The sequence below is a fragment of the Passer montanus genome, unplaced genomic scaffold (assembly GCF_014805655.1).
Source record: "Passer montanus isolate IOZ18808 unplaced genomic scaffold, ASM1480565v1 scaffold12, whole genome shotgun sequence".
In the NCBI taxonomy this organism is placed as follows: domain Eukaryota; kingdom Metazoa; phylum Chordata; class Aves; order Passeriformes; family Passeridae; genus Passer; species Passer montanus.
The window spans coordinates 9,319,498-9,346,077 of record NW_024358722.1 but is presented as its reverse complement, the minus strand read 5'-3'; the positions used below and the strand labels follow the sequence as shown (position 1 = coordinate 9,346,077).

The window sequence follows — 26,580 nt, the reverse complement described above, 5'->3', positions numbered from 1 at the left end:
AGCAGGCAAACCTTTCTTACTTGGCTGTTTCCAGGGACACATCAGATGGCCTCATGCCAGGGCAGAAGCCAGAATTTTGTTTCTCTTCTTCCAAAGGGTAAAAGAAGGCCTGAATCAGCCACAGGTACAGGAGCCTGTAGTTTTTCAAGCCTAAAACAGAGCCGCTTTCAAAGAGCATTGGTGTCTTCACACACACTTTAAAAACAAGGAAAAACCCCAGCTCTTTCAATATAAGCTGCTCTTGCAACTCTACATTGTGCTACAGCTTTTCATTCATCTTTCTTGTTTTTATCAAGCGAGGATGACTAATGTGCTATTGTGATGCACTTTCCTCAGAAATGTGGCCAACTGAGGCTGCTTCCACTCCAGTTCCATGGATGTTTAACATTAAAAAGGAGTACTCAGGCAGACAATGGGGAAGTCATTACACCCCTTTTTAAAACAACAGGCCCTATGCATAAGCCATGCTCTCATGCAAATCTCTCATGCACAGTATGGTGAACTCTTCTCTTCCAGTGTCAGGAAGATTTCACTAGTCATCCCATGTGTCCCATAGCTGTGAAAGTGGCAGTACTTGAGCCCCAAAGGAAGCACAGGGTTTGCCTACAGCAGCTTATGGCAGCTGGTGGCATTCCTCAGCCCTCTCTCTGCCCTACCAGGTTCTTACAGTTGGGCCAGGAAGTCCAGATGGGACACACAGCTTCAAAATCATTCACCTATGCCAAAAAATGCTCTTCCAGCTCAGCACAACTTAACCAAACCTGGGAAGGAATGTAACACCTTATGACACAAAACCAATATACACAACCTCAACATGAAACCACTGACTTCAGCTGGGTCAGACTTTTATGCCCCTAGAGAACTGCTGAATATTCATTTCAGTCCCTAAAATACAAAGACCAATGATGTCCCAGAGCACAAGTGATAAGGAAGATAGCATTGTTTTGCTATGAGACTATTTCAAATAATTCCTTGAAAAGCAGACCCTCAAGCACAATTATAGTTAATTATACAGTGTTTCTGGCTAATATGTATGAGCCCATGTATGAGGTTTTACATAGACTCTGCTTCAACAAATTTTACCAAATTTAAATGTTTCAGTTTGAAGAAGGCCTTGATTTCCCTAGACTGAATCTTGCCAAGATTTACTTTTGACAGAAAATTGTAACAGGTTTCTACTTTTTAAGCCATGTTCAGCCCAGAATAATGACTTTTCTGCAACACAAAATATGCAAACATATTTTTATGATGTTTATCCCAAAAATCCAGCCAGCTTTTTCAACCGATGGTGTAGGTCAGTAAAATTCATTGCAGCACAAACTATTAGGTCTCATTTCACATTTCAAGGCCTACAGTTTCCACTTTTTCTGGCAAAAGAATCCTTGTCTTTCCATTTCTATTGGAGAAGACTTGCAGTTTCAAATTCAGCTCGAAAACTGGTCAACTCAATGCAGAAAAAGACTCCTTACTTTTGACTGTGACATTCACATGGCCTACAGTTATCTGCACAAAAAGGTTATTAAAAGAGCATTTTCAAATAGCAGTATTAGATATTCTTAAATGCATTGCTCAGCCACAGTAAATACAATAATTTTATTCATCTCTTTGTGGAAAGACAACACTTTATTATGCCTTATTAGCCTAAAAATCCTTTAAGCATGCTTATCATAATTCACTGTCTTTGCGATTTAAAAAAATAAAATTTTCTTATCTTAACCAAAGGGATGAAACTATTCTCTGAATCATGTTATTAAATGATATATGCCTCCATCTTATAAGGATGCCGTATAAATCTACTTATTTATAAAAAACAGGAACAAAATAAATAAAAATCAGCCATATTCAAGACTTGGAAATATGCTATTATGTCACAAATGTTTCGAAAATAATGGTCTTCAAAACAGTTGGCATCTAGATATGTTGCTCAGAAAATTGCTGTATCTTTTAAACAACAGAAACAAAAGCTAGAACCCAATTCCAAACACAGAGCTAAATTTGTTCCTCCATACTAGAAATTTCCATATGATATTTCACACTTGCTGTAAACCAACATTCTTTTCTCACCTCAGTGAAAATCCCTTGAAAGGAAACTGTGAATAATAATATCACCAGGACATATAGATAGAAAACATTTTAGCAGCAGAAAGAGTTTCATTCCAACTCTCTAGGCTTTAGAAGTACAAATTTATAGCAAGATCCTCCTTAGGAGTGTGAAGCTGTGTCATGGTCACAGCTCATTTTATACTACTTTTTTGCTGCAAATAAATAAATCCAGAAATACAAACTTTGATTTTTTTCACCTAACAATCTCAATCTGAAGTAGGAATGTGCTAAGGCATATAGAAATTGCTATTCTTATTGCTATTCTTGTTGCTAATCTGGTTCTATGTTTGACAAAATTTGACTGACTTCTCTTTTGGCTACACAGAGAAAAAGGACAAATTATTTAATAATGATCTTAGTGAAAGAGACTATATAAATTTGAAAAAGCTCTCACCATGCTTGCTGAACAAACATACATCTGCTCCCTTCATAGGCTAACACTTGTCTGAAAGAGAATGGCATTGCTGAGAAAAAAAAAAAAAAAAAAAAAAGGGGGGGAATCTGTTTGTTTTATTTCCCCATATAATTTCATTAAAGGGAATGAAATCATCCCTCTCATCAAGACTATTTGACATTTCCCACTGCAAACAATCCTATGTAGGGCAGATGAAAAGGTGAGCATAGCATTAAGCTGTGAAAAAAAAATGCTAATTATCCTGCTTTTTCTTCTCCATGACTGACTTGGTACACAGCAATTTTCTAATGCTCTGGCTAACAATAGCATACACGAAGAGTGCAGTTCAGCCTAGTTTATGTTTAAGAAGAGGAGCACTCACTTCCCACAATTACTCCTTGTAATACAGCATCAAGTCAAAGGAGCAACAGGGGAAACAGTGATGGCTTCCATGTGTTTAAGAATATTGTTTCTCTCCTTTGAAAAGCTTGTCATTAGAGAATCCCATAACATAAAGGTAACTTTCAGAGAAAAGAAAAACATTGATCTGTTTCTAGTGAATAAAAGCAAAATTACAGAACAGTTGTGCCACAATTATCACCATGCAATAATTTCTCTCAAAGAGGTCCTTATTGTTTGTAGACAGAAATTTAGGTAGAAAATCAGAAAACTGGTGAGGTTAACAGAAGAGACATTCTGAAGGTATTTCTTGAACTGGTCTTGGCACTTGTAGACCCCTTACTAAACACTGGTTCAGCAACCCACCAAAACTACCCAGGATCCATACATCTTGTGCTGTACAGGGGGACAGAGTGAGTGTAGCTTGGTCCTACATCCACCAGAGCAGCAGGGGAAGGGAGGGCTGGAGGGAGGGCTCCTTCTCTTAAAGGTAAAGCAGCAGATCAGCTCAGCTGCAATCCTGAGCCACGGCACCCAGCAGCTTCTGCCCCCTCTACCACAACACAGACTGCTGGCTGAAGAGAAAAAAAACCAAACAAACAACCAAACAAAAACCAGCCCCAACAATAGATAAAAAACCAACAAGGGGTTTATATTTCCCCACGAGATATTCCATATATTGTCCACATATTGTGTTTATTTGGACTATCACCGCAAAGCAGGTATCTGAGATGTGGATGACCAAGAGAGAAGGAATCAACATCACAGGAGCTCTTTCACTGATATACTGACTAGAATTTGGGACATTTGGACTAAATTCTGTATTTCTCACACATTTCCTACAGGACTTCAGATTGCATTCAATCTAATAAGTATTTTCTACATAATTTTCTTGTCTAGCAACAATATGAGCTCTTGTGTGTTAATATAAACTTTCAAGGGCAGAGTTTTCCTGTCACTAGATCTAAAGGCAAGACAGCTTATCCTTGGTGCATAAAAGTAATAATAACAGGGTTGAGAGGAAACATCAGAAGGGAAGGACTAAGGAAGTAGGTTTTAACTTCATTGCTTGAGTTGGAAATGAACTTTTAAAATTTTATTCCATGCAATCCAGTATTTTAGCTAACGTCAAAAAGCATGCAGTCTAGTATATACAACCTCTGTTAAGTAATACCTACGCACACAAACAAGAACACTGTCCTTCCAAAGCAACACATCTGTTCCTTTACTGTATTTCCCATCCAAAGAGATAATTCAGTTTATGAAACCAGAGCACTAACGAAAACCAATACATTGACTAGTGAGATGCAAGCCCAAACAAATTGCACAACACAGAGAGCAGAGTTAAGCAATGATGACGCACAGACTGCACAACCCAAAAAAGGGGAGGGTCATAACATACAAATACACTTGTACCTGGGGACTGGGAATAGCTATCAAGCATTCCCATGTTTGTTCTTACTTTATATTTTTTGGACTTTGCACCCAAGCACTTTGATGTTTATTACTTTATTTGTTTAATCAGTTATAAAACAAATTAATCAGTCTGCAACAGTTAGGATCTGTTATTTTATCTTCAATGTGAACAGCAAACAGAAAATCCAAACTCAATGGCTGAACAGTAATGGCATTGCATATAAACAAGCATAGACCCATTCATGTGACAAACACTGCACTCATACCAAAGTATGTCAGGAAGTCAAGCTGTCCTTACTTACAGCACATGACAGCTGGGCCCTATTGGGTTTCCTCCTGACTGTATTTCTCCAGCAGTGGAGCAGAGCATTGGAAGGAGAAGAGATCCTGATAGAGGTACAGGCATGTGTAGCTTGATTATTGGTGAATGACCAGTGTATGATTGACACAATCCAGGCTCTCTGGCCTTTTGATGTTCCTTGTAAGAATAAAGGAATCTATTTGTGTCTTTAAAATTGCAGTAAAAGCACCAAATTCGAGGTGCTTCTCTCAATGCATTTAAGAGCAGAAGGCTGAAAGGTTCAAAGTAACTGGCTTCTCATCCAGAGATCCAAGGTTAAACAAATAAAGTTCCTCGAGTCTCAATTAGCTATTATCTGCAATAAAAAAGGCAACAACCATATAACAATAAATATTGCAGCATAAAAGCAACCAGGCTGAAGAAACTGAAAAAGCTTATTGAGCTGAAGGGAGAAGAGCAATGTCTGGTCAATATCAGCTCCAATCAATGAAAGAAGCCTTCACCCATTGCTTGGAAAAGCCATGACCCTTTTTCTAGTATGTTACTGATGTACAGAGTGCCCTGGATTCCAATGATATAACAGATTCCAAGCTGAGGTACAGAAAAACTTAAAATCTTGTGTTTAAATTATGGAAGATTCAGACAAGATTATCGCATGACACTACCACCACCAGTAGCACTTTATTTTTCCCTACTTTTTCCAAACCTTTCACAGACACCTTCACATGAACCAATGAGGCAGGCAAATTTTATCACTCCTCTTTATTCAGAGAGGAAGAAAGACCATCTCAGAATTAAGCCTAAAAAACCCTATATCACTCAGATGTCCAGAATCCCAAAGTCTCAGAAGTATTTCAACAGTGTTGGAGAGATCTGGATCTCAGAGCAAAAGGAAAAGTTCTGACAGCTACCCAAAACTGTGCTGAGGGAAACAGATGAAGCAGAACAGGACAACTTCCCAGGAGATATCATATAAACCCAGTTAGCAAGGGCTGATCTGAGGACAGGGAAGAGCTACAGAACACTTTAGAGCCTCAAGCCTCCCAGCACATCCAGGATGATTCAGCAGCTGGGCAGGAGTGAGCCGCTTTTGCAGGCACAAGAGTCAGCTCAGAAAGCTGATGCAGTGAGAGACAGAACACTGCTGCACCATTCCTCTGTGGGACTGAGAGCAAGAGCTGCAGCCGATGGTTCCATCACAGCCAGGAAGAGAAACAAACACAAAACTGAACTCGTACTTCTTGTGTAGACAGGACTTCACAAACATCCCAGAGCCTCAGCGTAGTGACGTTCAAGTTTAAGCCAAATCTCACATCTTTTGGAGACCACTCAATGCAGATGGTTTAATTCTTTTATGTCGTTACTTGTTTTGAAGGTGAAAAATATGGTTTTCTAGGTCTCTTTAAAATTGGATCTGTAACTTGTTCAGTCTTGCAGACAGTTCCTGGGCAGACTTGCATACTGACCTCCATCCACTGAGGATTTTAAAATATCCTCATTGCCAAGGGGCTTGTGAACAGTGACAAAGAGTCTGTAACTTTTAATACTGACTGAAACATGAAAAGCCATTCATTATCCAGTTAAAAATGTGTCAAATCTACAAACTATACAAGTATCTTTCTTTTAAGAGCTGGCAGAATTCACTCTATTGGGATGACTGCAAACAGTTGGCTCCCCCTTGCTCCAAGAGTTAATCATTAGGCCATTATCAGTAAGGCTCTAAATGCAGAAAGCAGAGTCAGTTTTTTGTCAAAGGTCTGGGAAAAAGACACAACACAAAGTCCAAGCCCATCAGCACAGGAAGGTGAAAAAAGATAGTTCATTCCCACTGAGATGGCCTCCAAATATACAAAATAATTTCTAAGCTGCTTGAGAATGTATTTTAAATTCCATTTTAATAGGTGCTAAGTGCATGCAAACAGAAATAATTAAGATGACCAGTCTGCAAGGAGGAAAGCACATAAAAAGAACATGAGTACTTCAAAGAGTTAAGTAATCATAGTAATAGCTATTAATTACATCGTAATTATTAATTATAATGTAAGAGACCTCTGGGTGTTCTTTTGCAAGGAGCTTAAAATAATTTCCAGGCACTACATTAGGTTAAGCAATAGGAAGGCATTCCTGAAACAGTTTTTGAGTAACAAATCCCACTTTAGCAAAAGTATTTCTTTCCACAGAATATCAAAATTCCAACAACATATTTAAGTGTCTCAATAAGATGCATTATGACTAAACCTTGACAAATCTGAAGAAAAGGAAATATTCTGTAATGAAGATTTTCATTATTTGCATTTTCATTATTCATCTGGGTATTTGTTAAACTGGAGGTTAAGTGTATATATTTATAGATTAATAAAGTGATGTTCAATATTAAATAATTATATACAGAAATACACAAATATATAGAACACTTTAATCTCTAGAGTTTTTCTGGGACTAAAAAAGGCTTCTTCCCACCAGTTCTATTCTCAAATATTCTCAGAGGCAAACACCTCAGTTGCTAGTTGTAGACAGGTAATCAAGAATCAGACTTAACTGTCCAAAAGTCATTCAGAGCCAGTGGCAGCATGGAGAGCAAAGTGTGCCTCTGGCTCTCCAGCCTGCTTTGCTGTCAAGGTGCAGGAGCTCAGGATGAAATCTGCTGCCTGGTGCCAGAGGTGAGTGCTGGCGTCACGCTGGGCTGGCGCTGTGCAGTCACGGGCACACCAAGGGCAGCTGGGCGAGCATCATGCTCTGAGCCCAGCGCTGCAGGGGCACAGGAGCAGGAGGGGGCTGCTTCTCACAGACACCACACTAAAACAGATTTTGCACGGAGAATGCAAGATTAAGGCACGCTGCCTGCTGCTTACACAGCTTTTAAATATCTTTTGAACTCTTTTGCTTGGTAAATGTCCTTACTAATGTGGCTTAGGTAGCTGTGTCACTTTTGTTACAGTCTTCTGTGTGCCACAGCCGTTAAGCTCCTGGCAATACTGCTTTTTGGAGGCCCACTTCTATAACCGATGGGAGGTAAGCAAAGTTATGCTTCCTAAAATCTTTTTTCTACCCTACCCTACTTCTTTGTCTGCATTAGAAAGTATCTCACCAGTAAGTTGTGCATTTATTCTTTTTCAATGACTAAAATACCCAAATAATCTCGAAAAGTATGGTAGAGAAAAATAACTCCACTAGTAGCATGTGGCTTATATTCCACATTTAAACACTGCCAAGCAACGAAGCCATTCTGTACATTTTGTTTCACTGAGTTTTAGCATGTTTGAGTCCACTGGAAAACTTGCCTCAGTAGCTTAAAGACATGGGCAGCTTATCTGCTTGGACCAAAAAGTGGTCCTCAAAATATACAAGCTCTATACAGGCGGAGTTGCATCAGAAGTATTTTCTCCACTTCATGTAATAAAGAAAAAACAATAGAAAAACAACACTTTTACATATTCATCTGCAGCTCCAGCTTTTTGTCTTGTGAAGTCACAAAACCACACAACATGCTTACATCACTGCCAAAATTCAAAAACTATAAATAGGTCTATAACCTTTTGCTTCAAATTTGAATATGGGATTCTTTTCAAAAGACAGAAAAGAAAATGGAAAAATTATTACTCAGAAATAAACAATGTCCCTTCTATACAAGTATTGTAGCACATATGTTCAACAGTAACCAAAATGTGATGTCAGAAAAGAAAATAACCCAGAGAATTAGGATTTTTGGGTGAGGATATAAACAGCAGGAACAGACGAGCATTTAAAAATAAAGAGCCTATTATATTCAAATGAAACAAAGAATGAGGAGAAAAAAATAATAAGCTACAAAAATATATCTGTCAGCGAAGCTGTTTTGAGACTGAATGTTTCCCCCATGAGATTCTCAGGAAACACCAGGCACCCTCCAGGTTTAAAGCTTTCATCCCTGGGCTCTGAGCTATATTGGTTTCCTGTATAAAAGGAATCGAGACGAGAAGAAAACATTTGACCGACTGCCCCAGCAATCATACAATGTTTTATACTTGGTGGAGCGCTGCCTAACACAACAAACCCAGCATTGTTACAGAGGACTCAAAGAGTCCAACCAATTATGTCCCTTCATGGCTACGGCTACACTCGCCTTTGATCACCAGTTCTAACTACCAGCAGTAAAGCAAACACAGATCTGCAGACAGCACCAATAGACCTTGCAGTGGGAGTGAACAGAGATACTCTGTGCCCAGTTGGATATTCTCCCCCTTCCCTAAATCACCATCAACATTATCTACTAGTTGTCTACTCTGACTTGCAGACTCAAAGCATGTGAAGAGTAGCTTTACTTTTTTAAGCCAGGTGCATGACATCAAGCAGATTTTTTTTTTTTTAAGAAGTACACTTCAGCAGAATTCTCCAACCACGGTAAAATTCAGTGTCCTAATTACCTGGAATTCATCCGTGCTTTTATTAAACTCTGTTTTTATGCAGACAAAGATGTAATACATGTATTCATTATCAAAGAGTTTATACAAACACTCTTCTTTCCACTTCACTCTTTGTGTGGACTCTTTCCTCAAGATTTTCCTGCTAAACACAAGCTAAGCACTCCTGATTTTCTGGTGATTTGTGCTATTACTTTGCTATGATCTCACAGTGTAGGATTTAATCAGTGAAGAGGTCTGGGCTGAGTGGGTGCCAGGTATTGCTCACCCAACACTATAACTTGGGCTTTTTATTCGCACAGTGCACAAGTTCAACACAACAGACCTCCCATACCAAGAAGCACATAGTCTTTTCAGCTCAAAGGCACAGCTTCAACATAAAAACCACAGTGGTTTTCCTCATGCAGAACAGACAGGTTAAAGGCACAGATCTGTACAAAAGATTAGGAAAGGCAGTCTGGTCCAGCAGTGAAGCCAATAGCCTGGAACCTAGAAATCCCGGCTCTGCCTGTGGCACAGCCTGTGCTGCTGGTGGCACCACACAAAATCACACTGGCCTCAAGCCCTGGAAATGTGCTGGGCCTGAATGCCCTTGAAATCACTTAGAGCCAGGAAAAGAGGGTTTGGGCCTCATTTCCTTTATGCTGCAGTATACTGAAAGATAATACCATTTCTGTCTCTCACCAAGTCCACTGGGCACCCCCTGCAAGAGGGACACCCAGCACACCTGCCCAGGCCACGTGCTGTACTGCTTCAAAGAGACATGAAACCAAATATTAGGTTTCACATCAGCCTCATGCTGCACTTCTAGCAGTAAAAACATGGGATTGCAATCCCACAGACCCCCAAAGAATTAAATAAAATCCAATTCTGTCATCTTTATATCTGTCGTCAGATATTTCTTAGTGACTGGTGGATGCTAACTGGGCTTTATGCCTACTGTCTGCTTTCTCTGGCACATGATTCAGCTCCTGCCACTGCATAAAGTGTTCAATTTATTTAGCTCTGTCTCCCTAACTGGCAGGGCCAGTCCTCTCTTCCCTTCCAGCTCTGCTGGTTTAAACACCTTGCAGTGCCTTTCACTTGGGAGAATCTCTGCATCTACAGCTGGCTGGTAAGAACCCTGTCATGTGTAAATAAAGACAAGACAATGCTTTTTGAACCACATTTCCCAGAAAATAAGGATCTAATAACATTTTTCCACATTCTCTTCAGGTAAAACTTTACATATTATTATTATTATTATTATTATTATTATTATTATTATTTAAAGCTGTAATAATCATGCCGATCCAAAATTTAGGGTGGGAGAATCTGGAGGAAAGGGAGGTAGTTCTTTCTTGCAGTACAGTAAAACATGACTTGTATTCAGTTTCCAGCTTACTATAAACTTCACATATGTTCTCACCACATCTTCCCATTACCCTTGTTCATTTTGCACATGATCCAGACGATATGGCATCTTTTCTCTCATCATTTGTCTGCCTTATCTATTCAAAATATAATCTGGAGAATAACAGATTTCTTTTGCTTTGATGATCTACAGCCCTTAATACAAGAAGAACTTTGTGAAAAACATTAATGTAGTACAGCCACAGCTTTTTTGCTTTAGTAGTACTACTTACATCTGGATGAAGAGGTAATGCATGCCAAATAAGTAGTAAAAGCCAAAACAATGTGTGTTAGCCAAAAATCCTACTCAAGACTTATAATTTACAATCTGTTAAACTCGTGCCTTTATGATTTTGAAAAATGGTCTGCATAACTTCTAAGCAAAACCCCACAAGAAAAGAAGAAAGTAAGCACCAAGGAGAGAAAAGTCAAAGAAACATCAGGCACAGAATTAAGACTACATAGAAATTATAAACAAGCCCTTATGCAGAAACAGAGTAGGTAAAATCCAGTATTTACAGCAAGTAAAACTGGATTTAAATAATTACCACCCTATAATAAATTGGGAACACAGTAGATGTGTGAGGGAGACACAAGGTGAAGTTGCATCTAATGTGGTGATTCACCCTTACTCAGAAAATCTACTTGCTACTATACTAGTTGGTGTCAGGCTGCATTTTATTCAAGCCAATAAAATCTTTTGTGTGGTCTCTTGACCCCCACTAATTGTCTAATTTACATTTAAGACAATAATGTTGCTTAGTAATTTTAAAAGGAAGTGTTCCCACCCTGGAGTGTTATCCCTGCATCTCTTCTGAAGAAACCTTAAACTGGTGAATGCTGCAAGTGAATGGGAGTTCCCTGCATCCCAGTTTGTAATTATCTCTCTTAATTGGTAAGGCTTTACATACTAATTCTATCTGGCATGCTCAGAGAAGGCGAAATCTGGAGTTATTCTGATTTACCCCATCCTGTGGAGTTTAGAGGAAAAATAAAATTCTCTCCCAAGCAGGCTCAAGGCATGCAGGATAGAGTCCATAGAGACGTGCAGACTTAACATGTTTTAAGGACCTTGCATTTAAAAGAGTAAACCCATCTTGACATTCTGGATGTCAAAAGTCAGTACAGAACTCAAAGAGAGTCTCAGAGAGCTGTGCAGCTTCTTAGGCCCAAACCTTACTGTACTAGAGGCAGGAGCTGCATGTGTTGAGAGAAAAACCTAAAGAAATTATTCCATCTTTTCTACACTAATAAGCAAAAGTGGTGGAAAATGCTAAGTGATCTACAAAAGAAGCAATCTTCTTCTGCTGTGACATGAGTGGAGAACTTAGGCAGCTAAACACAGACAGAACTGGAGTCAGCAGGTATGTTTCTCAACATTGCATTTTGCTAATTTGCATATCTCATTGCATTTTGCTCAACATTTGCATATCTTGCTAAATATCAAGCAGGTATAAAAACAACTCAGAATGAGGTAGACCCCACTAGATATTGTGTTTGGTAAGTATTACCCCACTTATAGGTAGTCCACCAGCTGAGGCCACTTCCATCTGCAGTCTCTGTGTGTGCATACAAGCTGAAAGTAGAAGCTGTTTCAGACCATGGGGTGCATCAGGAATTACCAGTATCACTGGTTTACATAAATCTGTTAAAACACGCCTGTTTTGCTACCCATTTTCCCTAGGTCCAAAGCCACACCACTATCCAGTACCACATTCCTTACACCAGTGTGACTTTGTGGAGGGATGTGTATAAATAAAATTGGATTGGATCTGCAGATCTGAGCTGATAAGGGGAAAAAAAAATTGCTGCTGGATATTTTTGTGTGTGGAGATGTTCAACCTGGATCATTTCAGCACAGACCCACAAACAGCTGCATCAGCACAACAGAGCAGCAAAAAACTAGCACCAGAAACAGGCATGAGCAGCAGGGGTAGGAAACAGGAATTCCTTAGTTTGTCTTTTGTCAAATCCAATTTATGTAACAACTAATTACATCTTTAGATTTTCCAAGTGGGGGAGGGAAACAATCCCTAGTTCTTAAGACAAGATCTGATGTAAATTATTTTATATTGCTTGTATGTACACAAGAAACAAGACTTGGACATACTGCATTCACTTTTGAGCTCTGTTCTGAATTGAACTAAGGGAGTTGTTCCCTAAATGATTTCTGGGATTCAACTAATCACAACTGATTAAATCATCTCAAACTTGCCAATTCCTCAGATGTTTCCAGTTTTTTTCCCCAAATGACAGTGCGTTCATCCAGCAGTAAACGACACTAAGGCATCTGCAGTAGCTGATGCAGTATGGCCCTCAGCAGATGACACGCTGAGATGTGTGACCATGATCCTGACAAAAAAGAAGGCAGGATAAACCCCTTTAAGCTTGTAGTTGACTCATTTCGCTTTTATATAGTACAGCAATAAAGGATCCACAGTAATGGCTAAAAAGGGTACCAGCCTCTGCCGCTCTCCCTTTCTCCACCCAGTGTAGCTGCCCACATGTAGGGTCTACATATCTCTTCAACTGCAGTTCACAGCCCAGGGTAATACCAAAATAAGCAGTGGCAAGGCTAAAGTGCCAGGCAGTAGGCAGTGGTGGCAGAAAACTTGATGGATACTCCATTCATTCTTTCATTCTTCTACCACAGAGCGACATTTCAGCAAGTGGGAAATGTCCAATGACAGATAAATCCAACAAAAAATTCCTTCTTATCTCTGAATGAAGACATATAGCCAAACTTGAAGCTACATGTAGAGGAATGGTGCCTTCCATTTGTAGAATATAACTAAGAACACACCTCAACTCCCAGAAGTACTAAGAGGAGATAATAGCATGGAAGTGTCTTACAGCATCATACAGTTCCCATCCCTATAGCTGCAGCTTTTTAGCAGCTAACAGCCCAGATCATGAAAGACTGGGTCACATCTCACTTAGAATAATTCTCAACTTACACTGGCTGACAATGTTATGAATGTCACAGGGAAGATAAATTAGGAGAAAGTAATCTCTTTATCTCAGATACAAGAGATAAGGAACATTTGGTGACTTTTTAGGAGAATACAATTAAAACAAAGTGTTGTAAGACAACAGCTCACTGCAATGGCTTGTTATAGAGACATTCAAGACAAGACTGGCAGATCAAATTCACAGAATTCACAGAATGACTAGGTTGGAATAGATCTCAAAAATAATACAGTCCAACCCATGCCCTAACTCTTCAACTAAACTTGAATGAGCTAAATGAGCTCCTGTAGGATGAATCCCTTGCTAATTATTATGATCTGGAGAACACCTACAATGCAGCAGTCTAGTTTCCCTAAGCTGTGCAGGTGTATCTCATAGGGCAGCATTATACATGCCATATTTCCTGCATCCTTTCCAAAACTAGTGCCTTTTTGCACAGAAGACAGGGCAAGAGAGGTGAGAGGGACTTGTCATCAGGAACAGTGTGGCTCTTTTGAGTGAAGCACACATATATTGTCATTGGTGGTGTTTGTCACGTCCACAGAGACTGCAAGCACCATGCAGCTTTCCTCCAGCGTGCACACAGAGCTGAGTACAGCACTGCTGCAATCACAGCTGAAAGCTTCTGATATTGCTGCAGGACAAACATGGTAATATTAATAATTAGTGACTTAGATAAAGCTCACATTTATAAATTACCTATCTAAATCACTGAGGTCACATGCAGTATAATTGCTTTAAACAGATAGCTAGAGCTCTCCTCTCTCTCTAGGATCAGTGTTTCTACTTTCTCCCATGGACCAGCACTAGCACTGCTAATGTGACCTCCTGGGGAGCAGGCTCACACAGCTTACTCCTTCTTTTTCAAGTTACTTGTTGACCAGATCAGCTCCCTGAAACAGTGCAGTAGGGTCACCTCAGCATCATAGCAAAAGTGGTAACCATGTATGACAGTAGATGGGAGGGAGGGAAAGGGTAAGACTGACACATAACCTGACCTGGAGCATATACTGTATCTTGGCTAAAAAAGAAGGCTATGGGCACCATGAACCTGGGGGGTTTTCTAAGTCAGAGCTGCACAGTCCCAGCCACAGTGACTGCCATCCTGAACTCCTCTGCAAAGATTCAGAGAAGTCTCCATAAGGTTGTGGGGAGATGAGCAGAGCAGTGTCCCAGCTGCACACACCCTTGGCAGACTGGGGCAACCCCAGGCATTTACAAAGACAACAGCAACTGCCAGAAATTAACTGCTCTGCATAGGAGTCCTCCTTCCAAATATGAAACAGGGAACACTAAGTTTGGCCCCTAAAACGTAGATGTAGTCGAGTGTTCCCCATAATTTCAAATGCTGCTTCTTCTCATGAGGGACTGTGCCTGTGGGGTCTGGGAGAAGCTGGAAGTACTTTCTGTGTGCTGTTCAGAGGTTCATGTTGTGTATCCAACTGATCAGCAAGACACTAAATGAAAATTATTTCTCCCAGACATCTTTGGGAATTCATATTACTGCCAAGTGTACTCCAGGCTCAAAATACAAATGTCTAGTCTGCAAAGTGTTCCCATGGCCTTAGGACACCAGTCACCAAAAAGAAAATTGGATATGATTTTACCAATAGGCTTCTCTGCTGAGAGAAACTTCTCATTTTTACATATACATAAATAATTTGTTTCTCAAAATGCACCTTCTAGCAAAAATAGCTGTCAAGTAGACAGCAATGAAAAGCTGTAAGTACCACCAGGCTATGATTTACATTCACCAAAACAGTTGGAACTACTTAAGGATAGGCTCCAGCACAAGGAATTCTGCCTTCAAACAGAATAGAACCCAAGTAACACCTCAGGCAGTGAGAAAAATTTGCCCAAAACGTTGCCAAAACAACCCCATGTTCAAAACAAGAGGGAATAAATAAGTCTCTCAGGACAAAAGGCTCATCTCTTTGCTCCAGGTGGCCTGTCCAAGCAGTCCTCCCACAATGTGCAGCAGAAAGCACAAGGTTCAGCAGGCACTCTCTGGAGATGGGGAACTCACCAAGGTCAACAGCAAAGGCTGGCAATGGCTTTCTCCAGGGCACCTCTTGAACTATCCACCCACATAACTTTAACCTAGCTTTCTTTCTATTTAAACTGATTTACATTTGTTTTACATGCTAATGAACCTACCAAAAGAGGATTGCAGACCCTAGGAGGATTCCCCAAGTCTCTTGGTCTCAGGTCTTTTTCTGACTGCAGGGGGAAAAAGCACAGGGTTTGGCCACCACTTGCATTTCAACAGCTACGGATCACACAGTTTCATATCACAGAAACTGTTCCAAATACTTAAAATATTCTCCCTCAAACCACTCAAGTTTAATTTTTCTCATAAAAAAAAAAGATTTAAAATAAAAGGCATGTTTCTTCAAACCAAAACACTGTCAGATCAGACACTGGCACAAGTTCAGACCTAACGTTTGTGAGGTTAGATCAAAGCAGAACCCCAGAACTAAAAGGCAAGGAATGAACAGGTCTGAATCTCTGCACTGTGGGTTTTTTTTTTGAAAACCAATGTAGTTCCTACAGTGCATATTATTTAATGGTAATGGGTAAGGCATTTCCCAATGTACCAGGAGGGTGCAGGAGTGCAGCACACCCAGGAATCACATTCAAGCAGAACAGACCACCAAGATGGGAGGCAACAAGAAAGGCACAGATGGAAGTAGCTTAAAGCGAATGCTGAGAGCTGGAGGGAAAATCTTCTGCAAGGATTACAATGCCTCAGAACCAGTGCTGGGAGCCTCGAGCAGGTGGCTGCTTGTTGGCCCATAAGTTAAACTCTATTTTATTACTTGAAGGATTCGAAGAGAGCTCCCTCTTCCATGCCCCAGCAGACTGTCTGCCCACTACTCACTCTGCACTTCTTCCCTCTGCCACCCCCTGTGCATAACACCAGCACAGTGCTGTGAAATGCAGCGCAGGGACAGAGCTTGCAGAGACCTGCTCAGGCATTTTAAATCACAGTTCTGTCTGAAGCTGCTCAGAGCAGATTAAACATGCAGTTGTAAAAACACCTGGGGTAAAATCCCAGCCCTGTCACATTAACAGCTCCCATGTTCAAAAGCTTACTGGAGCTTTGCACAAAAAGAGGATCATGCACAAAATTTTTGGCTGTATACACAGAAACAGGAAAATTTATTTCAGCCTATGGCCCCCACATCACTGGTCTCTGTGCTAAACCATGGACAAATAACATCCAGAAAAACATCAGGGGATTGAGACACTCATGTCAACAAGCTGGCCTCCACCAGAACAGGGGGACTAGGGGAAAGATTGACAACTGGGACCCTCTTGACACTCAGTTGTCAGCTTCAAATTATCTCTTTTAATATCATTTGAGCACTGTTCTGCTGCCAAAAGTATGTGGAAATTTCAGAGACTGAGGGCCTTGCAGCAAGGTCAAACTCATGTACAAAGTCAAATGCGATGCTGAGCACTCAGAATTACAGCCAACTGGCATGGGGCAACCTGCCAGCCACTCACAGGGTCAGGGACTCTCACCCCAATGGGACCGGTGGGAATTCCCAGTGCTCAGGATCAACTTCTCAGAAGACGACACAATCAAACACCATACTGAATCATCACTCCACCATGGTCCTACTCATTTCAAGAATTTGTTTCTTGGATCAGGACAAGTGAAGAAAGTTCTCTTAATCTGTGAGGAATGTTGAGGGGGGAAAAATCTGGTTTTGTCCTTTTTCTTGTACACATATGCAATTTGCTTTCCTCCTGTAGAAATTCAAGGCTGACAGCCTAGACAGCACACAGACCCTGAGGAAGGTGATTCAAAAATGCTCTTTATTTAGTTTTCCTGAGCTCAGATGAAAGAGCAGCAAAGGAGAACAGATCACTTTGGCATCTGGGAAGAGGTGCAAAGAAACACTGAAGGGTCCCCACTGAGGCTGTCATTCTAAAGGCCTCTCAAACAATGTTGAAGAAATACTCAATGACTCTTGGAAAAGAATATCAGCATATATCATGCATTTTATGGCAAATTTTGGTTAAGCAAATATGCCAGATTCAACAGTCCCATTGGGCTGTATGTTCAGATTTTGTGGATACTTCCAATTCAATACAGATTTACCCAATTCCCAACTTCAAGATACACCAATCTTTTAGGAGATCTTAAATGTGGAGATTGGGTGGCCTGTGCCTGTGTAACTCAGCTAGACCTGTCATCACTGCCTTTGCAAAGATACAAACAAACCACATGTTTGCAGCACACTTGCCTTACCCTACAATGTCACCAATCGAGGATGAAAGCATGCCAGATATTTCCTTCCAGCTGCTAAATCAGAACCATTTTGCTTATAGAAAATCTGCCAACTACAAAAATAACTTAATTCCAGGTGGTTAGTGGTGGGCTGGGTGGACCAACAGTACTGCTGTCCATACAAAAAACATCATGATTTAGCCAAGAATGTTTAGAAAAGAAAAACCCTGGCTGACATACGAGGAACACCAACTTTCTGTGTGTGATCCACTAAATTTATTGCTCCAGCTGATCTGAATTATATCTTGCATTTGCAGATTTATTTCAAATGGCATTTGTGAGTAAAAGAAAAACCTGAAATAAGAATCTTCAGTAGTTCTTCCGCAAATAAGGGCTGTTGTTTTTATCAACATAAGGAGAAATCGCCGTGCTAACACCAATAATGTGTGAAAGCTAAAAGCCAGCACTGGCAAGAGGAGAACTCTTGCTAAGAATTGACAAATTTTTCAAATATGACTAAACTGAGGTAAGGCCCAAGGTTTCCTAAAGCCACAGCAGTATCTGAGAAAATAATTAAATCCTGAATGTATCACGGACAACTCTACAGTGTCTGGCTCTTTCTGATGTCTCTACCCTAAACACTTCATCTATACCAATAAAAGGTACAACTAAGTTGAAAGAGTATTAAAGATGGGCTGGGTTTATCAAAATGAACAAAAATGCATGTTTATTTTCTGAGGCTTAAGGGCTATCCCTTGAAGTGTAACCAATGCAAAAATGCATAGCTCATTCCCTCTCTGATACAGTCTCAGCAGAGAGAGATTTGTGCAGTGTTCTGTTTCAGCAGGAAAGCTGCTAGTTGGTTGACAGGTGACCCTACAATGTGTGATATCCTCAAGTGCCATTTCACAGCCTTCAATGGCAAATTACTACCAATAAGCCTGGTTCAGCCAGCTAGGTCTAACTCCAGCCCACAGACTGTCCCATCCTAGTCCTGCAGCACTGTCCCGAAGCCTTTCCAAGGAAAGGTGGAGTGCTGCACCTGTCTCTGCAGCCAACCCAGGGCTGAAGCACTTTCACCTCTTCTGCCAAAGACCACACCATTGCAAATGAAGCACAGAGGTGATGGAAAGCCTGTCAATAACACCAAGTGCAAGCTGAGAAGGGGTGAAAATGGTGTCCCACTCACACCTGAATTTGCACAGTTTGCTCTCTACAGAATTTTACTATTTACAAAAGGGTTTGACCTTACATTGTGTGCAACAAAAACCTTACAGGTAGAGAGCAATATGTTCATTCTCTGTTAGCTTTAGCTACACATACCAAACAAAAGAGGACAACAAAAAATAGGCTTGCAAGTTGAGGATGAAATGACAACAGAAAAAGACACGAGAATAAAAATCTTAAATTTCTAACCTTTCTCTTTTAGTAAAGGAAAACTTTAACGTATACTACTTATTACTCTTGATTGTTCAGACTCACTGAGCCTGTGAACACGCTATGAAATTAAAACTTTCTTCTTCATACTTTCAATGAATTAGAACATAATACTCTGCCCATATTCTTGAGTCACCTTCTGACATAAAGGTCTCAGCCCTGACCTCTAGAACACAACTAAAAAGAATTTGGCTAGCTGATATGAAACAGAGCTTCCAAAATGTTTGTGACATGAACCTTAATAAAGCTGTGATAAAAATGGTTTTCAGAAGGAAAATAACTGCCAGGCCTGGAATACTCTGAAAGCTCAGTCCAAGGAAATTAATCTGTGATTAACACATTTTCATCATATTCTACAGAAACAGTGTTTCTTCTTTGGGAAGACAGTGCCTTTATAATGATTATTGGGAGACTGGGTGTGATATAAGTCTCCCTTCATCTTGAATACTTATTTCAGACATACACACTCCTCCCACCAGTAAGTTCTGATACAAGCTTTACTTTACAGTGTGGGAATGACTTGCATTTTCACCCATGTGGCCAACATCTATCATGTGTACTTTGCTCTGCCTCTGAATTAATTTGGAAGTCCTGTGTGTGCACTGGGATCTCTTGCTTCAGCACACATGCCACTGGCTGTTTATGATAATGACAGGCAATGGTGCAGCTTCTACTGAAAGGAGTTCCTGTTTCATGGTCCTGTACTAAGAGCCGCCCGGGGAAGTTACATGTCAGAGTTGAGTCACTCTCACAGTTCATCACTGCTAAAAGTAGCACGTCCCATGCTCCAGCCCTACCCTTTCTTCTCTCCATCCCAGCCATGCTAACACACCCTTTCTTTTGCATCAAACTAATGTTCATTAGAGCCTTCACTGAGCTGATTCAGTTCATTAACCCAGGAGCAAACAATTCACTTTTTTGTCATGTTAGTTTTCTTCCAGGCCAGTGGGTTGAATCTGTTTCACGCAGGGCCTGACTAGTGCTAGACATGCTGCTGGCCAGGTGCAGGAGAGAGGGGCCATAAGAGCAGGACAGAGCCCTGGATATCCCAGCACAAAAAGAGATGATCAGCTGTAACATGTTGTCGCTTTATCTTCAGCAGACTGACCCTGGTGGAACGAGGTTTCTTTGCAGCCAAAGAGTGAAACAGCTGCAGCTCTTCTCCTTGAGCTCTCAGCAGCATGCCATGAACCCTCAGCCCAGTAAGGAAAGGCCCTGACAACCAACAGGAACACTCTGAACCTTATCTATTACCCTATGGTCAGCCAAGGGAAAAAGTGACTTTGATGCATTCATTACAGTCACTGGTGGTAGAGAAATACACACTCCAGCTTTCTGTGCTTGCCTATGGCTAACAGTTTTAAGATTGCTTGTACTGAGTGGGCATTTCACCACCTGCAATCAGGTGGGGTTTTTGGGGGGGGAAAAAAAAAAACAAACCAAAACCACCCACAAAAAAACCAAAATAGTTCTGTACAAAGTTGGAGATAAAGCTGATTCTGGAAAGGTACAAAGTTTGTCATATTCCTAATCCTAAAGGCCTCCTTTTTTCTATCCTTATTGCAGATCACCTATTTCTCCCTGACTACTCCTGCTCCTTGCCAGTATTTCAGACAACTTCAGCCTATTTGCATGCCTCCTCATGCACAGAGACCCTACCTAATTGCCTTTATACAGCTCCTGCAGCCTGTTCCTTTTATAAGGCCTCTAAGACCATTGCTCTACCATGCACAAGATATCAACTACTAATTAATAGCCAGAAAGCAAAAATCTTACATGTTTGTATTTGCACATGAGTATGTATCAAATACTTATATACTTAAATATCTGTAGTATATTTAATACTACTCTTTCCCCTCTCCCTCTAATGTTTGAATGACAGGGCAGCTAAATTCCATTGGAGCTTAATTTCTGTGACTTGGAAAAATATCATTTTAAGGTGCAATTCTATAGTACACTGGATATAGCTCTGTCCAGTTTCTTCACACAAAAAATAAAACACATCACTGAACCTGTGTGTCCTGACACTCCCTTCCAACAATGAAAGTGTTTTGTTACTTTTCCTTAACAATAGCTAGGAGGGAAAGGTTCCTTCTCCACAGCTGTTTCTTGACAACCTTCAGTACTCTACAATGACTGACAGACCTTTCAACAGAGGAGGTTGAACATTTATTCATCATGAATTGATAAAAGCTTTTGATAACCTGATAAAAGGATATAGTTGATTGCTTTGGTAAAGAGTCAGGATTTCAAAGATTGTAAAGCAGTGGATATCGTAAGTATTTAAACCATTTTATCAAAAGCAGAGTTAGCCTGCATAACTCATTTGCTCAATGATACTCATCTACATATTAGCCTTATACACACTGATACATGCCTCTGATACATGTCAGCTTTCAGTTTGATTTTTGGCTTTACTTCCTACTGTGTTTTGCACCCCAAATGCATTGCTTGTGACTTCCCAGCCAAAGTGAGCGAGTTCAATTCATAAAGCTTGTGCAAGCAGCTCCCTGATAACTTCTGCCACCACCACAGCATCCACGATACAACCAGTACTGGGTAGACTTAACATCTACAACAGAAACTTCTCCAAAAGCCACTCTTGCCACCTTTCAGTTCTTCAGTGAATTGAAGCATTTTTGCTGTGCAGTGAAAACCCCTGCAGCTCTGAAGATTATACAGGAGGAAAGCAAAAAGGTCCCTGTAGGTTGTAAAGAGGTTATGGTTTCCTTCCAATAACAGTTCCTATAGCCTTTGATATTCTATCCACTTTATCATTTCCCCCAGTTTTGCAGAACAGCAGCTGTCATAACAGAGCTCATCTTCTGCACTGCCTGTCACTGCATGGAGGGAGATCGCTGAGGATGGAGAAAACACTTGTAGAGAATCTTCAGCTTGCCTTGGCTATGAGGCAAAGATGAGTCACTGCCTGACCCGGGAGTCAGGGGTCACCCCCTCTGGGGAGTCACTGCCTTGTTCAGTCCACTCGCAGCTAATCCCCCGTGAGTGGCTCTCGCCAAAAGATTTCTTTATCCCCTTGACTGAAAAAAAATAACAACAGAGTTAACAAGCCCAGTAAAAATCCATGACTCAGGCAAATCCTCAAGGATCAAGTGGGGAGTGGGAGGGAACATAAACTAATCCGAGAGTCCAAAATGTCTTTTGCCAAAGCCTTTTAAAAAACAAAAACTTCACTAGGGTCTCCTCGTTAGTGGCGATTACAGGGGAGGCATTTCTTTCTTTCTTTCTTAACTAAGAATCTCTTCTCAACAACACAAACAAGGGTGCCCATTGACTTGGTGCAGTGCTTTCTAATCCATCTGAGCAGCTGGCTTTGTATGTCTTTTATACATACTGATGGAGGAAAAAGGAAGGCTTCTTGGGGAGAAGAGACTCTGTCTCTTCAGTGAAAATACTTGCTTTACTACTGGATGGCCAGCACTGCTCCCGGGGAATAGATGCAATTCTTTTTCTTTTATAGAAGCATTTTACAGTACATAGTTTTTAATATCAGCAGTGACTCACAGAAGTTATAAGGGATAATTTTCTTCTTTGTTCCCCAAGAGAAAATTATCAACATCTCAGACATTGGTTCTGCCACTAGTTTTCAAATCTGCAAACATCAGCCCAGGTTTCCTGGGGTTAAAATAAAAACACAAGTGATGTCACTAAATTTCAATAGATGCCTCACAAATGAACAGGAGGACAACCCAGGGCAGCCATACACAAGAGCAAGCAAAAGCTTCCTATGTACAGTAGGGCTTCGATATACCTGTGAATTGCCTGCAATACCAGCTCACAGTGCTCAATTCCTAGGTCTATTTAAGGGGTCCAGCATGGGAAAAATAAACCCTCAGATGCTGTCACAGCTTTCAATGGTTCCTCACTTGCACCCATACTATTGCAACAGCTCAGAGTTGCAGGAAGAAAGCATTTCCCTCCATTCCATGTCCCTGCCATGTGGCCCCTTGTGCTCCTAAGGGCACCATCTCCAGCATTTACTTTTCCTTTCACAGAGCAAATAACAGCCAAAAAACCAAGCAACCAGCCAAAAAACTCACAAAAATAAGAGCTGTCATTACTACAACAGGTGGGAATGGGTGCTGACAAGGCACAAACCTTCTCCTTGCAGTCTAGGACTTTCTCATGAGGGCAAGAGGAGGGGCAGGCAGTGATCAGTGACAGGACCCAAGGGGATGTCCTGAAGCTGCATAAGAGGAGGTTTAGGTTGGATATTACAAAAAGGTTCTTCACACAGAGGGTGGCTGAACACCAAAACAGGCTCCCCAGGGAAGTGCTCACAGCACCAAGCCTGACAGAGTTGAAGAAGTGTTTGGACAATACTCTCATGCACATGGTGGGATTCTTGGGGTGTTTTGTGCAGGGCCAGGAGTTTGACTCAATGATCCTTGTGTGCCCCTTCCAACTCAGTGCATTCTGTGATTCTCTTTTTGTACCATTATTATTCTCTGTTGGCTCAAGCTACCTTACAACACAATGTCACAGGATTTGTCTTTACCTTCCTACTCCAAGTCCTTAGTCCACAATCACTCTCCTCTCTCAAAGTGGAGTCTCCAGCAATCACTTTTACTGTTGGCTTTCCTGTACTACAGTCCATACAAGTTCTCCCATTTTTATTTGTATTTTCCAAATGCCAACATACAAACTATAGCAACAGTGCTGGACCTAGTGTAGTTCTTTTTGTTGAATATTATTGCTTGTAAAAAGCAAAATTATACTTCACTTTCAAAATTTTATAGGGATTCATATGTTATGAGTTTCCACAAAACTCAGCAATATTCACTGAAAGCTGGTACAGAGCTTTGAACAAATTAATATTTGGTATTACCTGAAATAAATTAATTTGAAATTTTACACTGGGTAATGTAGCTTTTCCCCACATATCATCTACTTCATCTACTCAATTAGCTTTAGTGAGCTGGATTTTTGGTGGACTTCAATTTTTTTCTTTCTTTGTATGAATCATATCAAATGACATGGATGTTATCTCCCTTGCTGTCTTGTTTATATTTAATTTTATTTCCCATGCTATGTCTTTTTAACCAAAGAAGTTGTCTCTGTTTTCCTTCACAGATGAGAGCAGAAAATTTCCCAAACAATCATTTCCTTAGGAAAATGGTGGGGCCTAGCCCTTATCTGAGGGGTGTAGGTGCTGCAAGGGGCAGCACCAGGAGGTGCTGTGGCGGTGCAGAGCTCTGTTAGAGCAGGTGCAAGATGAGGCTTGGAGTCAACAGTTCACTGTTTTGTCAAATGCAGTTAGGATTCGCAGCTGTGTTTTGACCAGCTTCCATAACCTCATGCCTACATGAGAGCCCTTCTCAGGCACAGCTTCCACCGAGCCCCCAAAGCAGTGCAAAGCCTTCAACAGTGCACACACACTTGGCAAAGCTAATGCAAACACAGCCTTTATGAGCTCCAAAGATGTGAGTCAGAGCTCATCTCTTTCTGCAGACTCCTTTCCCTCCCTTCACGTCAGAAACATTCCCATCAGGCTACTGGTGAAAGATATCTTCTAAAGCAAATTATGCTCAGATTTTTTGTTACGTATATAAGGACTGTTCTGCCCAAACATTAGAAACAACACAGAAAAAATTGCTTTGAAAGTTGATAGCAAAGGAAATTTTAACTTTATGAGCAATTAAAAATGCATGTGATTACTGGTCTGTGTTTTCAAAGAACATATGTGTATATCTATAGTAAAACAATAGGGAGGCACGACTGAGAACTAGCATTTAATCCTAGAAACTTTGAAAAATAGTTCAGTCATTGTTTTGAAGGTCCCAATCCTTTCCAGAGTTGACAGCTCCAAGGGTAAAGCCACTTAGTCTCGTTTAATGCAGGAATGAAACAATACGGAGAAGCACTGCACAGGACAGTCTGGGCAAAGATACACATCTTCTGGGAACAGTCTAGCTATTCTTTTCCTCTTAAGACAGTTTCCCTTCAAAGCTGTGAGTAAAGGAAACAAAAAGCTGGATATACTTAAAACTTTTTAAACATAACTAGGCTCCTTCATTTTTCACGTCTTTCATTTGCTAGGGCTTTGCAATTTGCCTTCAACCTCCCCGCTGTGAAGTCCTCAGGCAAGTCAAACCTGTTTGCCCTTTGTGCGTGTGCGAGTGCCCTTAGACCCAAACTCAGCCAACAGTTTAGAGTAAACAGACCTACCCAGGGAGGAGCTGGAATTTGAACTGCAAATCATGTGTGTCCCAAACAATTACTCCCTCTCCAGGTGAGGGAATGCAGTAACATTTCTGGTGTCTAAGCAAATTTCTCTGCAGCAGTTTGCAAGATGGGAGATCGGTCTTTTTTCATCACTGGCAGGGCAGTGCCTTAGAGAGACTCATCAACAAGAAAACCTGCTTAGCTAACTAGTCTGCTCCTATGCTTACCTACTGCTGATTTGATGAGCTAATATTTTAAGAACAGTGGGTCCATCCCAGAACCACCCTCTTACCTCAGTGATTATGTCTAAATCGTTCTGCTGAGTATCTTACATAAGACTTGCATAAATGATGCATTCTACTCCTGGTAAATTTGGTTGCTCTAGCTAATGAGGAGTACCACACTGTGAACTTCCCAAATTGCAGAGCTCCAGATTGACCAAAACTGCACTGTCTGACACAGTGCTCATCCCATGACTGACCTTTCAAAGAAGATTAAACCTAGGCAAACTGTTGAAAAGCCTGAGCAAGCTGAGACCTGGCAACAAACACTAGCACAAAGGAATCACAAAGAGGAAAGAAAAGGGTAGGAATAAATAAGGCAGAGTGTTAATCTCTCTCCATCTGAAAGAGCAGAGACCAGACACAGACCTGGGCACAGAGGGGTTTTGGTACGGAGCACGAAGATCTCCTCCCTCTACCTCCTCCTCTCACCACCACTGGTTTAGGGATGCTCAGATCTGGACCTGTGAACTCACCTGCTACATATGCATGTCCTAATTACACTGGATAGTCCACTCATCTCTTGACCACATAATTTAAAATGTAAATGACAGGTCTCAGATAAAGGCTACCTATTTGTGAAAAGAGTGTGTCCCATGCAAGACCTGCACATCCTGCTCCCCACAGGAAAACATCTCTCTTCTGCATTGACTTAGAAGATTTTTCTGAAGACAGATCAGGGTGGATGGAGACTGGGAAGGGTAAGCTACATAATTGGTGTTCAGGGGTATCAATTCTAGCAGTAATCTAGAAGAGAGCTAGCTTCAGAGAGCTCCATTAAAACCCTAGATAATAATCTTTATTTCCTTTTTTCTGACTCTCTCCCAAAGCCCAAGGATTCAGGCTTTGTATGCAGAGAAATGTAAGAAGATAGTGTGCACAAAATATATAGCCTACATTTGTCATACACATCCTGTTAAGTCAGAACCCAATGATACTTTGACTATCACACAGAATGACCTTTATGTAGAGAGTATGTATAGTGTTACCTAAAACTTATACTAAATTTTTAAGAAAGGTGGCCATTGGGACTAAAAGAAAAATGAAGAAACAAAAGCAAC

General features: G+C 40.8%; 1 long non-coding RNA gene across 2 annotated transcripts in view; it reads left to right on the top strand.

Annotated features, from left to right (window-relative positions):
- LOC120497037 overlaps positions 1-26,580 on the top strand; it is a 53,864-nt gene that overhangs the window by 14,794 nt on the left and 12,490 nt on the right. The window contains exons 5-6 of one of the 2 annotated variants that reach the window (XR_005626420.1): positions 7,552-7,625; positions 17,933-18,192. The exons of the other annotated variant lie outside the window; for it this stretch is intronic. This is a non-coding gene — a long non-coding RNA (uncharacterized LOC120497037). Of the gene's footprint in view, positions 1-7,551; positions 7,626-17,932; positions 18,193-26,580 lie in introns of those variants that run through there. 2 annotated transcript variants of the gene reach the window in all.